The sequence below is a fragment of the Haplochromis burtoni genome, unplaced genomic scaffold (assembly GCF_018398535.1).
Source record: "Haplochromis burtoni strain Fernald_Lab_line unplaced genomic scaffold, NCSU_Asbu1 Contig_47, whole genome shotgun sequence".
Taxonomy (NCBI): Eukaryota; Metazoa; Chordata; class Actinopteri; order Cichliformes; family Cichlidae; genus Haplochromis; species Haplochromis burtoni.
This window is the reverse complement of record NW_024582408.1, coordinates 877,005-893,827: the sequence shown is the minus strand read 5'-3', so window position 1 is coordinate 893,827 and position 16,823 is coordinate 877,005. Positions and strand designations below refer to the sequence as shown.

Here is a 16,823-nt window from a genome sequence, read left to right as displayed (position 1 = left end):
GGAAAAGAGGAGAAAAAAAGCATGCCAAAGAAGGCCAGAAAGAGAATGCCTCCCTCCCTCTTTTTCTCTCACCATCCCTCCTTCCATCATCCCTTCATCCTCAGCTGGAAGGGAAAGGAAGAGTGAGGCCATGGTGGTGTTTGGAGCGTAGATCAGCGGGTTCTGGCTCAAGATCAGAGTGCTGGAGTTCTGTGGCAGATTTTTAAATAACAGCGCAGCATGGTTCTACTGTACTGGGCTAGGCTGAGCCTCAGAGCCTGTAGGCTATTTAAGAAAGACTTTGGGATACGTCCCAAATAGTGAAAATATATTTTAAGCCTACAAGCAATAATATTGCTGTCAAGTGTTGCATCTAAAATCAACCCCATTATCCTTTATTTATTCATATGAAAGTGTGATTGAGATTAAAATCTATTCTTGAAGAGGCACCAGAAGTTAAATATATGGTATAAAGAAAATGAATTTGAAATGGCAATCTTAGGACTCACCCAAAGGTGTAAGTTAATACTACATCTCACAGAGCACTGGATGAAGGTATCAACACCACTCTCACATTTAGATGGTCATCACTTACCTGAAACAAGGAACCGGTTACCCTAGGTTAGGCAAAAGACTGGATTTCACCAGTCTGGCTTATTTGGTACAGTCAAAAACACCACTGAGGCTCAGTAATTAACTTTAATTTCTTTTTCTTTTCTTTTCGTAAACAACAGAAATACACCTTTTTCTTCCCAAGGACGAACCAACTGTAACCAGTATTGTAGCTCCATGTTTTTAAATTGCTGGTGTAATTATGCCTATTTTAGGAGTGGGCAGGAGAGGCTGTAAAAACTATACTTTCTTTTCTTGAAATAATACTGAAAGCTAGTGCAACAGAAACGCTGCCACAGATCTGGACACAAGCAACAATGGCTACCATGTGGATTTATTAACACTATACTCAGCCCAGCTTTGTGTTGCTGATGCATTCATTCTGATTAAAGTTATCAGTATTATGTTAATAGACAAAAATGATGACGACACAAACTACAAAAATAAAAAGCAAAAACCTGAACTACCCTGTGATTCAGACATATTTATTATACTGCTCTGTAACCAGTAGACAGAAAAAAAGTTGGACGTCTGGAGAATAACGACACCTGAATTCCTTGAAACATATTCTGTTAAGATTATTTCCTTCAGCATATCCTTATACTGTGTGTAACAGCAGCTGATAAGAGATAACCTTTGACCCTGAAAACAACAATTAAAGGTCAATATTGTTTACAGCAGAGCCACCCTCCACACAGGACAAGTGATAAGTGGACTGACCCCGGCTGTTTGAGGCATCGCATTTCTACTTGAGCTCTGTGTCCTGCAGATTGTTTCAGATAATTATCACAGTAATTCTCTCATGCCAGAACTAGGACAGCTCATATGATGTCCGTGCTATTTGAAAAGATTTTTCAATCAATCCTCTGAGCAGATTTGTGGCATAAATAGTGTCCTGATGTCAGGTTGAGAACATCATGCAAAACTCAAAGGTTATAGACTTCAATGCAAGGCCAGAAAAAATGTTTGCTTTTTAATATGTACTAATGCAATATGATTGTATAAACAGTCCCCACACAGGATGACCTAATTTAAAAAATGTATAAAATGCACTATAACTCCAACATTATTATATTTTTTGTTACTTGTTAAATATTTCCAACAAACAGTTCATCCAAAAATACCATAAAAAATTAGCCCCAAAGTTCAGGCGTTATCTTAAATTACAAGCACACATTTACGTAGCAGCAGATGTTCTCCAGTCTAAGAAAACCTAAAACACATCTGTAGATAGTCATTCAATGCTTCATTTGAAAACCCTGGGCTGTAAAATCTCAAGACATCATTAAGCATGTCTGCTAATTTCTAAAACCTGAACTACAACAGCGATAAAACTACCAAGGCAACACAATCCACAACACATGTTTACTGTATATTGAAACCTATCACATGTGTCCTGAGTTAAAACACATGTTTAGATAAAACAAACTTCATCTTAAATTCTCTTCACTGAGATGCTGGGTCTTCATTAAATCTGTTCCCTGTAATCCTGCTGCATATTTTAACCTTGATTTGAGGTCTCAGTAGATTTCTGAGGAGCGTTTGGGCTTTTTGAAAGTCTGCTGACATCTAATAAGGACTTAACCAGGCACAAAACATAAAAGAACATATAAGAAAACAAAATAAAAGTTAAAACATATAAGAGTTAGATCATAAGAAGTACTGTAACTTTGCAAAACCTTATAATAATAATAATGGATTGGATTTATATAGCACTTTTCAAGGCACCCAAAGCACTTTACAATACCACTATTCATTCACTCTCACATTCATACACTGGTGGAGGCAAGCTACAGTTGTAGCCACAGCTGCCCTGGGGCAGACTGACAGAAGCGAGGCTGCCATATCGCGCCATCGGCCCCTCTGGCCAACACCAGTAGGCAAGTAGGGTAAAGTGTCTTGCCCAGGGACACAACGACCAGGACAGAGAGCCCAGGGATCGAACCGGCGACCTTCCGGTTACAGATGCAATTCCCAACCCCCTGAGCCACGGTCGCCCCAGAGCACACAGAGCACACACCACACACTCAAACTACATTTTTGATTAACTGTTTAAAAAGCATTTGTGATAGTGCCTTTTATTTGGCCCATCTTCAAGCAGTTATTTTTTTCTTTTCTTTTTACTTCTCTTCTTCTTCTTCTTTTTTTTTTTTTTACAGTGTTACCACTAAACTTTCTAAAATACATTTCCCTGCATCACTTTGCTCATGCAGCACATGCTTCTGGGCTCAAAGTGATCCTCAAGTCTCAGAACAAATTGAGTTTAATGGGGATGAGGCGGGGTGAGGTGGGGTGAGGCAGGGTGAGCTGGCGATGGGGGGGTAGACGAAGAAAGAGCTGTAAAAACACACCACATGCTACTCCAAACTTGCCTCCAAAGAAGAGAAGAGTAGCATTAATGCAACATTACTCCATACAGCAGATCCAACTCTCACAGGCGACCACTTCAGGCCATTTTTCATGAACTTGAACGTGTCTGGAAACTTTGGGCAGCCGTAAAAGCAAACTTAATTTTTCACACTTTCCCAGTGTAACTACACTGTCAAACATCATCCATCATTTTTACTCTAAGCAGGTTAAACCGTTCACAGTCATTGGCAGATATTGGCTGACCCACGTCTTGTATACACGTAAAACACTGACATGAGTAGACAAAGCTAACAGTACAATGCTCTTCATTTCTCCGGTCTACTATGAACGTGGCCAACATATTTAGGGACACATTCTCGCTGTGAAGTGCAGTGTCCTTGATCTTTACCAGATTCCCCTCTAGAGTATATTAATTTGGGTAAGCATGACCTGCTAAAGGTCAACTAAAAGGCAAAAAGCTCTGCTGAATTAATTCTTTCAAGAGGTTCTCTGCCATGACATTGTTAAGAGTTACTTTAGTTAGATCAGCAAGTGTGACACTTTCTACACCAATTAGTATGAACGGGTAAACTTAAATATCTAAATGAACTAACAAAAGAGTGTTTAAACAATATAAAAGTGAATGGGAATAGAATAAATGCTCATCTTACTTTGTTTCTCTTGCACCGTGACCAGTGCATCACTCTCATTGCTGCATGTTCACACGGCAATAGACTACAAGTGCATGTGTCTTGGTGTGTTTCAGATCTTCAAGTGTTAACTTCTGTGCGCCCAAGTGCACCGGGCTAAGGCACTTTTTTTTCCCTTTCTCACCTTGTTGACCTTTTAATTCTGCCACGATCCCGAGGACTTACCCTCACAATCTCAGTGGGAAATAAATTACTCTCAAAAGCTATGAGCTCCTCAAATCCCTTTATCCTGGACCAGTCCAGGCAATAACCTGGACATCAGAGGAGTGATAAAACACTATTCCCCCAGGAGAAGACTAAAGAAGTCTGCTACAACTGCCACTGATTTCATAGTACAAAGAACTGGCCCGAGACAAAAGAAAAGATTCTTGTACCTTTTGGAAGCAGAACTATCAAACCTTTAACATGATTATTAGTTTGTAAAGTCAGCTTGTTATCAGTGAAACTGTAGTATATAAAATTTGAGAGTGGGGGTCCCCGGTATTTAGATTTGAAGTATGGGTTAAGTCATGGCAGATGCTCTGGACTCTGGAGATAATAAAAAATAGAAAATAAAAGTGAGAAGCAGCTTGAGCTAAGGCTACACAGTTAACGTGATGATGATATATAGACCAAGATGCTGGTGGGGAAGTATTGGGTGGGATGTGGGGGGCAGAAGAACCCCAGCCTGGCCTGCAAGCAGCTGCACGTTGGTGCTGAAGAATGTCAGGAACTTTTTTTGTTTTGGGGTTGAGTGGGGCATCTGCTTTGGCAATCAGAGGACCTCCTCACCCCCCTTCAAATGTCTTTCACTTTTTTTTCAAGCCTCATCCTGGAAGGAAAGAGGGAAGGAAGGAAGGTCAGTAGGAAGGAAGGGGGGGAAAAAATGAAAACATCTCTCTAGGAGAGCTGAAGCCATTAGGAATGCATGCTGAGTTTCAAAAACAGAGAACAGGGAGAAAGGGATAAAAATCAAATCAAGTGTAAAAAAAAGAAGATGAGGTTGGAAAGGGCTTTGCTATTTTGTGAAAAGAAGGACCAGGCCAAAGCATAATACTGTGCCAGGTTCCATTCAGACTAGACAAAGTAAATATAACCACTTGATGAAAAAGAGACAAGGGGGGTGAACGGATGGTGGAAAGAGTGCTCCAGGCAGCTCAGTATGAAGCTGTATATATGAAACTATGAAGATGAAGAGAAGGCTTTATGTATGCACTGTTTTTACAACTCAGCCTTATCTGATGGCTGGACACAGATTTAAAAAGATTATCACGGCATTGTCAAACGTGAAGTCACATCTGTGGGCGCAAAAGACACACAAAGAAAAGCAGAGGGAAAGAGACAGAGAAGCCCATTCATTTTCTTCTCCATTAATCATGTCTACTGTCATCTTGAGCTTTCCTTCTTTCTATGCAGGACTTCCAAAGTAATAATTTGGAATAATAAACAAAATCGGGTTAGCATTGAGCTAATCAAGTAGACCTGCTGCCGTTCCTGTGCCTTAGCCTCTGGCCTGCCCTCTCTTCTCGTAACCCAAACCACACACTAATTCATAAATTACAAACAAAGAGTCCCTTGTGGTTTGGGAGGGACCAGGACGGCACTGCAAACTGGCGCTACGGGGGAACAGCAACGCGTCAATTAGAGGGAAACTTGACTGGCAGGGAGAGGTGTGGACACAGCACACACTCACAGGCTAACACATTTAAAGTAGCTCAAACATGGAGGAATGAGCGCAAATTGCTGCATACACGTGGTCACAACAGACAGTAAAACACACACAAACACATATACACAAACACACAGAGACACACACACCGACAATTTGGAAGCCAGCTAAACAGCCTGGTCATTTTGGCATCCAGGAACTGACTGCACCATTGTGTGCTCTTAGCAGCTCACTGGTTTTCTCAGGCCTGTTTCCGAAGGGTGACGTGTGCGTTCGGGTGTTGTGCACGCACTGCTGGGAGTTAAACCCACATTTGTGTTCAAAGCAGGCTTCTGTAAAAACACACGGGTTGAAGTGCAGGAAGACTTGCTTAAATTGTACCAGTGGTTTAAACATTAAACATGTTTTCTAGTTTATCATTAAAGAAATGTAAGAAAAATGTGACAAGACTGAAAATTCTGGTCCAGCTTTGCTTTCAGGTTCCTATTGTCACACGATGTGTCTTTATTTTCCATGCTAAGGAAACTAATGAGAAGTTTGCCATCTGCCGTTTTGCCTTTTAGCCCCCTTTTTAAAAGTTTTGTTGGTTAATGTTCTTCAAGATGATTGAAAATGAAGGTAAAGGAGTATCTTTTGTGGCTAGCTCTTTCCGGCCATGCGGTAAACTATGATGTGAAATGGTTGCTGACTAAGTGTCATTAGATGACACAGGAGTGAGTGTTGGATTACAGTAGTTGGAGTCTTTATAATAGTGCTGGAGATTGCTGAGTCATTATCATACTTATCAAACCATTCAGTGACCCTGGTTCCCTATAGAGAAATTATTAGCAATTTCCATCATTGGAAATATTTTATCACTGGATAAAATAGATCACTTAAAAAATCTTTTGCAGTGACCATAAGAGAGCCAACCAGCCCTCTCACTATACTGGTTCATGTTTTTCTATTAGTTAAACAGACTTACGGGAGAAATACACAAAAGATTACTGATAAAATGACTTATTTTCTACACGATCAGCAGAAAATTAGTCAACACGTGATCAAATTTTCCTAATTTTTTTCTAGGAAAATCATAAAAAAAATGCTGTTAATAGGTTTACAAATGTTAAAGCTTGGTCCCTTTATCTTAATTTGATCTGAACACATCATCTAGTCATAACCTCAAGGCAAGCCCTGTTTGCTAGGCATTCCCCATTAGTCGATGAGCAATTGCTGGAGATCACTTTGCTTGCTAGTACATTATGATGGCATAGTTTGTATGAAAGAAGCTGACTTGCCAGCAAACACTCACCAGCTACTTGCAACTGCTGGTGAAACTCTAAAATGTGAGACGCAACAGAAACAGAAATAGAACAGAAACGCAGAGGGTTTATTTTTAAAGTAAATGTTGTGTGAACACTTATTGGCTTCAGCTTTAAAGCTTGTGAGTAGATGGCAAGTGTTTACATACAAATTAGTGACTTCAGTGCAAACTATGTGTGACTGTGGCAATCTGCCACAGCAAAAGGAAGCTTTTGATGCAACATACTTTTCTTGACTGGTTTCACCCAACAATAGACCAAAATCTGCAGCAGCCACCCGGCAACCATTTGGGGATACATCATTTTCCTAGCAACCTGAGTTTGCCTGGTTGTTGCCAACCAGTCTCTAACCAAACTTATCAATTAATACATAAAAATTATCTTTCAAATGGAAAATAACTGTTAGCTACATGCATGAGAAAGAAAGTGATCTTATAGAGTTTTGGAGTTAAGGTGGCCTATGTTTGGGGAGTTCATGCCACTACCCACTCTGAGTCAGCAGTAACCTTTTGGCATGTGTAACAACAAGTCAGTACTTTCTTTACAGTATTTTGCACCCTGTGCTTAATTACAGTGGAGTCTAACTGCTAACAGATCCTGTTCATTGACGAAAACACTGACCGTCCATAGAAACCCACACACAAAAGGAAAACCTGAAAACAGAGTTTCAGTCCCTCTATTAAAGGTACCAGTACAGAGTGAGACACACGTATTTTATAACTAAGTGATCTTATGATGTTTATCTAAGCTTATGTCTACAAATCTAATCTAGCTAACTTGTTTCTTCACATTTCACAGCCATCTTAAGACAGACTGCTGTCTTAAGTTCCAAATGCTTGGCACTCAGTCTCACACTATTGTATCCCTTCATACATTCTCAAATCCTTAACTGCAAGAGCTAAAACAGCAATAACATTCCTCTGCAAAAGGCAAAAGCAAAATAAGCAGACACAAAAGGACATAAAACATTTGAAGTTCAGAATGTAAAACTTTAACACAGATGAGGATTTGGAAGCCACAGGGAGTCCAAGGGATATGTAACACATGATACGCTGTGGATGTGAAACATAACCACTATTTACTTTGGTTTAGAGTTCAGTACAGTACACTTTAAAACTCTTTAACTATTACAAATTGCATCTCAGATCACATGCTTGTTTCCAAGTCTGAGGCAAAAGTGACCAGAGTACAGCGAAGAGATTTAAAAGCGTGTTCAGACAGGAGACCAGGTGACACTTACACACACATCGCTGAACGGAAAATCCTTTGCGGGTCCAAGCGGCAGCTTTCTCTTTGAGCGTATGTCTCTGTCAAACACTCCCCCCCCTAATCCGCCTCCTCTCTGTCCCGGCAAAAGAACTAGAACTGGCTTTGCCGTAAAAACAAGCGCTCACGTGAATAGTCCGCTGTGGGTCTAAACAGAATGAGAGAGCATGGCCCAAAAAAGGCAAAGAAAGGAAGGAGGGAGGAAAAAAAATAGCCCCTTTAAGAAGGTATGCTTCTTTTGGGTGACTCCCCCTTTTTAAGCCAAATGGAGTATGAAGAGAGTTTCCTCGTCTTTTCTTCTTCTCATCCGGAAAGACTAAGGCTCTGCTAATGCCTGGGCGCTTTTTGGTTTAGCCTTCCTTCCTACACTCAGTGAGAAAGAAAGTTAAACCTGGCTTTAGACAACTGGAATGTGACAGCAGGAGAGAGCAAGAGAGAGAATGAGGTGGTGAGGGAGGGAGAGAGAGAGAGTGTGTGCCTCAGAGAGGGAAGGAGAGAAAGACAAGGGACATGTGTAGTGTCCACCTACACAGCCCACTGCTGTGTGAGCGAGCAGTCAGAGAAGAGGTACAAAGGGGAGGGAAGGAGCAGGCAGGAGAGGAGGAGGGCTGTCTGAGAATGAGAGAAAGTAAGAGAAGCAATGAAAAGTTTGAGTGAGGCTCCAGGGAATGAGCTGAAAATTTCATTCAACTTAGGCTGGAAAACTGGGAATGCGGTGTGCCAGAGATGGAACATGCGGCTCCAGGCTGCATGTAAACAGACATGCACGGCTGCAGGGCTGGGCAGTAAGATCATACGTTCCATTAGACAAGATAGATTTGTCAGCAGTCAGCGGTTTGTCCATACTGATCATTTGTGTAACATGAAAGCATTTTTTCCCATTATTTTGGTTTCCTGACAGGAAGTTGTACCAACTAAGCAGCTTGTTGCTGAGATTTGGAAAGCAGATCACTGTGCTCATTCATAACTTCTCAGGAGAAACATTAGAAGATTCATGATCTTTAGAAAAAAGATCCTTTTGACAGAAACCGATATAATGAGTGTGTTTAAGAAAAACTTCTCTTTAAACTTAACTGATAATAATATCTCTAAATCCTTGGGTGCATCTTTGAACTCTAAGAACTGTGGGGCATGCATTTGCTTCTTAAGAAATCTAATGTCCTTCTTGAAGGACATTCAAAGCTCGTCATTGCATGTTGGCTTGTTTTTGTTCTGTTCTCTGTCAAGTCAAGATGACCCAACACTGCTTCAGTAACGTTGAGATGCAGGCTCTGGGGAGGCCAATCCATGACTGATAGCGATCCATTGTGTGTTTTTCTATTCAGGCTAACACTATGCCAAGTTTTTGGCTAAAAGCTCTTTCGTTGACAAAAAATGAGGGGAAAAGCAACCAATGTCCAAGGGCAACTTTGAAAGACCTTGACAGCCTGGCTCTTTGGAAGGAAAATATAAAGAAATGATGGGTGACTGAAGACTTTTGGATGTAGTTTTACATAGTACTGGACAAAAACTTGACAAGATATGATAATCATATTCTCAAAATACTAGCAAACCAAAAAATATGAAAGTAAATATGCATTAACTAGAAAATACATTTGAATTTTAATTTGTTTCTTGTAAACATTTGAATTTACACTTTATTTCCAGCTTAAGATATCCTGGGAATTACTCTCTTTGAATCCCCCCACCCAAGACTGCCCCCTCCGTTCACAAATATTCTGCCTTCTCTCTCTTCTTCTCTGTCTTTGTCCACCACAGAAAGAAAACTGAAACCAGCCACAGACTGGAAAGCATTAGCCTGCTCCCCCCCCCAACACATCTGATTCAACACTCCTCACACAAATGAAAACAAGAAGTATGGATCTCACAGAAAAAGCAGAGAGTAGTTTTTGCCATGGGCACACAATGACACGAAAACAGTAGTGTGCACCGTTTAACGAATGTGTGAAGCCGACAAAGTTGGCAGCAAATTCTCGTCCGGAGCTTTGCTTATTTTGCAGTTTCCAGCCCAACAAAGAAGCAGTTGCTCATTTGTGAACACCAAGCAAAAAGACCACAGGAAGGGGGCAGACGTTTGTGTTAGTGTGTACAGTTTTGTATATTTTATCTGAATTTGTCTTTACAACCATGCAAATGTGTGACTGTATGAATGTTAACTTCACTGCATGCTTCGATTTTCCTTCATTTGTAAAGGAGGTAAACAGCCCGCAGCTAAATGCAAAACATTCCTTCACTCTGGAAAGAGCTTCATATGTTTGGGGGCTGGAACAGTTACAGGGACATAAGTGGCAGCGGAGCGACAGACCCCAAAATGCTCATCAGAAAAACCCCTTATAACTAAATCGAACAGTCACGACTTTTATGTCACCAATTTGTATGAAACTGGTATAAAAATCTGGTTTAGGATAAACTTGTAATGTAAAAGTCTGAACAATGAAGCTAAATGGGCAAAACATCATATAGAGAAAAGGATTACCATTAATCATTACTAGAATCTAGTAATAAAACAGTCAATACACAGTCTTACATACCTCTGAGGTAATGCTTTGTTTCACATGAAGAATCTTTCTGAAGTAGTGACTATGTGTATGTTTCCCTCTGATTCTGGGCCTAATCAATGCCCTACAAACTACAACACAGAAACAATGCACAGTATTATCACCGTTTGGGTTTATCTTGTGTTTGGGTTAACAGATCATTACGCATATACAGACATGTGCAAACAGAGCTGTTGAATGCCTCAGAGGTTACAAAAGAGTTAACCTGACCCAGTGAGCGCTAACTGTAAGGTCTATCAAGTCACCTGTGCTATCTCTGTCTGTATCTTGCTTCTTCCCCGCCATGTTTACTAAGCTGTCTTTAGTGGGATCAAAGCGTCTGGCTGGCTCACAGTCCAGCTTCCGCTTTGCTACTTTTTTTTTCTCCTTCTGTTTTAATTTAAGGGGCTTTTTTGGTACCAGCCACAGTGAATAGCTTTGGATAGAAAACACTGCAGCACTGAGGGGAAAAACATAATGGCTGAGCTCTGACAATGCTCTTAATTTGCCTCGGTCATGGATGTTGGTCTCAGATACAAAGTTTTGCGGCATAAAGGATTCTTTTTCTTTTTACAGTTTTAAGCGACACAGTGAAAGAACAAAGGCGTTTTCGCTCTTTTTCACTTCTGACTGTAACCGGGCAAATTTGTGGGTTAGTGAAGTTTAGCTTTGCTTAAGTGCATTTCGCCTGGCAGACTGGGTGCTTTCTTAATATCTAGTTTAAGACACTTTATAAGTGCCACATCAGTTGCTGTAATGACTCCTGTTTATTCATGGTTTTCTTTAATAATCTTGCTTTTTAATTAAAAAAAAAGGCTGTTTCTCTCTGTTTTATTTTTTTCTTTTTATCTTGCATCGGATAAATTAAAGGCTCTAGAGTTTAAGTAGCAATTGACTTTTCCTTTAAACACATTCTGATTATGTGGCATGCAGCTTCGGTAATATGACATATTCTGGGCAGAAAAACAATGTTTACAGCTGAAGCTTGTGGCAGTTCAGTTGATTGCTTTTGAATACTTTGAATATAGCGTAAACCAAGCATTCCCAAAGTCAAAATTCATATTTCTTCTACGGATTGTATACAAAAGATGGTTGCTGCCAACACTTGAAACCTTGAATTAAGCATTGTGGTCATGTTCTTTTTTTAAACTGAATGTGTTTGTGCTTGACAGGCTCAAAAGGTACTTCTCAATCACAAGTCAGACTCGCCCTAAAGAATACACCCGCTTCATTGTTGATTTGACTTTAAATAAGACCGTCATTTACAGAGTGCACATTAGAAAGATTTAAAAATAGCAAAAAAAACAAAAACATAGACCATACAAAGGTCTATGGGGTTTGTTTCCTCACAGACTCTTGTAGAGTTGGGTTTCAGGGTTTTGTTTTTTTTGAAGACCCTTGTACTTTGGCTTCAGTTTTCAGACCTCCATGAGATGTCCATCTTTTAGAAGTTACAATTTTTTCACAAAGAGACACTCTGTAGCCTCTTATGGTAATAAAAGGTAGATGTACATAACATGGGTCTAGTGCCTTAAACCTGCATTCTAGCCACTAGGGGGTTCTAGAAAAGTCTATAGGACAACAGCACTTCTGGCTTGACCATTAAACACTTTAATGGCTCAGAAATGTGGGAATATGACAAAGGAAAGAGGGAAAAGACACTGACAGTGCCAGACATACCCAGTGAAAGTGCTTGATTGTTTTCTTTGAGTTGTTGAAACATCTGTGACTGGTGAGAGGGAACGAAACCAAAGGCAAAAGGGGGAAAGAAAAGTCATAGAAACTATGAGAACTTTAACAGAAAATGTAACACCTTTTCTTCATGTGTGCTCAGATGTGTGTGTCGATGTTTATCTATCACGGATTGGCCTCCCCAGAGAGCTGTGGGACCATCTTGACGGAAAACGGTACAAAAGGCAGCCAACATCCAAACAAGAGCTTTGAATGTCCTTCCAAAAGTCTGGAGTCCTGAAGACTACTTGAAGACATTAGAAGAAAGTCTGCCTAAGAGAGGTTGTTCTGTGTTGAAGAATAAAGATGGTCGTGCCAAACTGACTTTCAAGCTTGTCCGAAATGAAAAAAATTCTGGTTTTGCCCCACTTACCGTCTTTTCATGTATGTTTGCACTGCTAGTTTCCATTTCCTAGCAAAATATAAAGATATGAACAATGGATCAAGACTTTTGCACAGTACTGTATACCTGGTAAATCACATACATCGTTCAATGCTTGTGCGCTCTAGAGTGACAGCAGACACCAGATGCTGTGAGTCAGAAAGACATGGTGTAAGCCAGACATCAGCTGACTGAACATGTTGGCAAAACATGAAACCCGCAAGCTCTAGTGTCAGCAGACTACAAGAAACTCCTCACATGTTCTTCATCCTCTTCCAAAGAATACTTTTTACATTAGCCTGTGACTTCACCAAGCTACTGTAGATTAGTGGTGTGTTGAAGGGACAAAAAAGGTCAGCAAAGATGATGTTTTACTAGTCAAAACCAATGCCATATATGGCTATTGGCTAAACCCACAACAACTACTATTAAGGCAACACACCCACACAGGTCAGGCCAGGTCACGTGCTTTGTGTTTTCTCGCTGCAGTGTTCATGAGTGTGCCAGTTGTGGCAGTTATCACGGGGTTTCTGCAGAGTCAGGCTTGTGTTACAAGGCTGGGGAGCATTTAGAGCTGCCTCTATGGCCTTTGTGCTCACTTCTCCGCTCACTAAACTCAGACGCAATACAGATCACATTTTCCAGGTTTACTGGTTGTATTACCCTCATAAAATACTCAATGTGTGGGGTTAGTTATAAGGTGTAAAATGGCATAATCGTGCAATAAGCAGAGTCGTCTGACGTTACCTAGGAGGTATTTAAGGGTAAAGTTAGGTCGTGGATAAGTTGTTGATGCCGTACTTGGTACATTTGCATTAGGCCAGCTGTAGCAGAGCACACCTCTGCTGGAAGTGCATTCAGGTGAATACATAGTCAAGGAATTCTTTCTTTCCTTAAGCCATGAATATACAGTGTGGACACACTATGGAACCTACTTAAGTGGAATAATAAAATATTTGTACAACTCCAGCTTACAGGAAATTTGCTTTCATTTTTGCATCCTGAAAGCTCCTTTGTTCAAACTAATAATGAAGTCACAAGCTGATGCTGAGTCATTCATAATAAAAACCAAACAGGATGAAAGAAAATTAAATAACGGTGATGGTTATTTCCAGAAAATGTATAAATAAGTCCTTAAGAGCAAAACCTAGCAACTTGTGCCTTCATACTCAGACGAGCCAACAGTAAATATATTTATTTGAAGATAAATAATCTTTTGATCATCGCATTCACCATGATCATATTTTACAAATGACTTTTTCTTTTTTTTAATATGCCTTAAAAACACCTGAATTAAAAAAACTAGCAAGACTGTTATTGATGCTAAAGATTAAGAATTTAGGTGAATACTCAGATACTAAGCAATATTAAAAATTGCTATCAGATTAGATAGTCATTTAAAACAGTATTGATAGCAACAGCGCCATATTCGCCATATGCCCCTTCCCTCACTAGCAGCTGAAATGACTGACATTCACAGCACTGAATAACAATTTATGAGGAATTGAAATATTACAATTCACAGTTATCATTAATCTTAATTTGGCCAGCACACATGCTACCATTAGCCATTTAGCTATTAGCAATTTCTCAACAGCCACATTAGCTGCTGTTTGTCACTGTGGCTAATAATAAAATTACAGTGTTAATGTTGGAGCTAGGCAGCAAACATGATCAGTCCTGCTCGTCTGAAATGTTAATAGACATGATTAGTTTAACAAGATAATGCAATTATATTCATCTTAAAAGTTTTATGTTTGTTATACTTTGGTATATTTTGGGACATATGACCACCAGTCATACAGCTCTAGGATACGCTCTAAGGGGGAATGATGGGGCCCAGCAGCAACTACTGGCTGCCCAGCTGGACTGCAGCTCTATGCATGAGAGCCTAAATAAACATCAACCTCAGTCTCTTTGCTGACAGGACATGAATGTGTGTGGGGCAGCCAGAGGAGTTTGTGGCTACCAGCGGTCGCATGTGTTCCTCAAGTATCTATGTCCATGTGTATTTGTACGTATGTGCGCGTGAGTGTTCGTGTCCACATAACCAACTTGGAGAATTCAAACCCTCAAGTTTCTGAATTACATCTTTATCTTCCTCTCTTTCCCCCAGTTACATCTAAATCAGCCCCCGCTGAGCTATGTCTGGCAGCCACGGCCTCCACTGCCCATCCTTTGTCCGTTAAAAATACCATCGGTGCACTCCAGTGACCACACCTCCATATATCTCTGTATTTCCGCATCGCACTAAAGTTCAAATACTACAAGAAAAAAGATTAAGAAACAAATGTTGAAAACATAATCACTGGTTTCTTTTATTCTGTGGCTGTTCATAAAGTTAGACTGCAAAATAATTGTACAAGTGAACTACCAAATCACTATGGAGTGTACATGTTTTTGGCACATGTAACTGGCGTGATAGACAGCACGGCGGCTTATTTTTGACTGTGAGGGGCACTATGAAACCACATATACTCGACTTTTATTACTCGACTTTGTATTCCACTGCTAAAGAGGAAATGATTTGTGTTTTTAGCACCATTTACATGTCTGTGCACCTTTGTATGAGCAACATTATGCAAAAAACTACCCATCGGAATTTCATAAAACTCGGTGAAGAGGTGGGGCATGAGCAAACAAAGACTTCTGAAATGACTTATTGTCTTTTAAAATCGCATGATAGGACACCAGGCTTGGTGTAGGATCCACGCTGAGTGAAGTATTTACAAAGTCTACATTAGAAAACAAATAGAAAATAATGTTTATCTGAGCATCTACATTTTGACCAGCTCTAAGAAAATGACACCAAGCCATGAACTGAGATAAACTTAGCTCATTAGCTCTACTTCATTGCTTCACTTCCATGTTTGGTCCAAAGGCCAGAGAAGTGGTGGAAGTTCTTTATATCAAGAACACATAAACTATATTAATGCACTCATTATACTTTCATTAGGATTTTTGAGGGATCCTATGTCCATTATGTGGTTTCAACCTCAGGGTTAGAACAGGGCATTTTCACAGAGCTCCCAGTGCAGGAAGACCAGACCAGCTAAATGCCATAATCGATCAATTTCCTACTCAGCAATTAGACCTGGTCCTCGAGCTTTCCATAACCTTTTATCCCCCTAAAGCCTGTGCTACATGGTTCAAAAGAGGCTGTGTGGCCTGATCGACATGACCCATTATAACACACCTTTGAGATCTGAAGCTTTAATAACTCTCAGGCAAGGAGAATAACTGTGCATTGGGTACTGGGAGACCCTTGACACTTGAAAGAGAAAGATTCCTCCAGATAAGATCGGATTAGCATGGGGGGTCCATAAATCATGTTTTTGCAATAATTCAAAGACAACACCGTGTTTGATGGTATAAAGACATGCACATACAGAAACAGGATGCCTTCAGGCTGTCTGGAAAAAGAGGGTTATTGGCAAGATGGAAGAATTATGTTGCAGAGCTGCAGGACAGGCATATTGAGCTCTTCTAACTACACATTGCCAAAATATTTCCACCTACTCTGTATTAAATATGCATATAGATAACTGTTGAGTGAGGCAGTTTTTCATTCCAACATCAAACATCTTGACAAAGTAACTAATGAGTCATAAAGGAAGATTGTTCAAAGCAGTCGCAGCGGAACTTTGCTTTCTGCAGAAAGCAGACTCATTCATCAATCTTCAGGAGGAGAGAGGCAAATACTTTCAAGCTTAGCCTATGAATAATTTGGAATACAGGAAGCATTCTTACACATATATTTTAAACATCATCTCCTTAAAATATTCAAATGTTAAATGAACTGCACTCAGTTGGACTCCTGGAGAGAAAATAAAGCTTAGGGATGATGTAAATGATGCTTGACGTAGTGGCTGTGCAGAGTGTGTATGTGTGTATGTGTGATCTACTGGTAGACTGATGGCAGGTTCCAGGCCATTTGCTGCGGTTTAATTCCTAAAGAGTAGATCACCCCTGGGGTTGTATGATGAAGAAGCTGGAGCTTGGACCCTGATGGAATTATAAATCAGAGGCAAGCTGAGGGCGATAACGAAGGGTGGATGACTGTGTGTGTCTGTGTGCGAGGGAGAGAGAGAGTAGACACGAGTACAGAGGTGTCATGACTTTTCTTTTTTTTTTCTTTTTTATCTGAATTTTGACTGAAACTGAGAATTCTGACTTTTTCCCCTCAGACGTCTAACAATCTATTTCTGACTAATCTGTAGCTCCTAGGGTAGTGGTTGTAAATGGTGCTTGACAGTGGTGTGTCTGTGTGTGTGCGTGCGTGTGTGTGTGTGTGTGTGTGTGTGTGTG

The 16,823-nt window shown here is 40.2% G+C and overlaps 1 protein-coding gene across 2 annotated transcripts in view; it reads right to left on the bottom strand.

The window, feature by feature from the left end:
- LOC102303210 (protein eva-1 homolog A) overlaps nt 1–16,823 on the bottom strand; it is a 72,200-nt gene that overhangs the window by 20,951 nt on the left and 34,426 nt on the right. The window contains exon 1 of one of the 2 annotated variants that reach the window (XM_005921613.2): nt 7,840–16,814. The exons of the other annotated variant lie outside the window; for it this stretch is intronic. The gene's annotated coding sequence lies outside the window, so the exon portion shown is untranslated. Of the gene's footprint in view, nt 1–7,839; nt 16,815–16,823 lie in introns of those variants that run through there. 2 annotated transcript variants of the gene reach the window in all.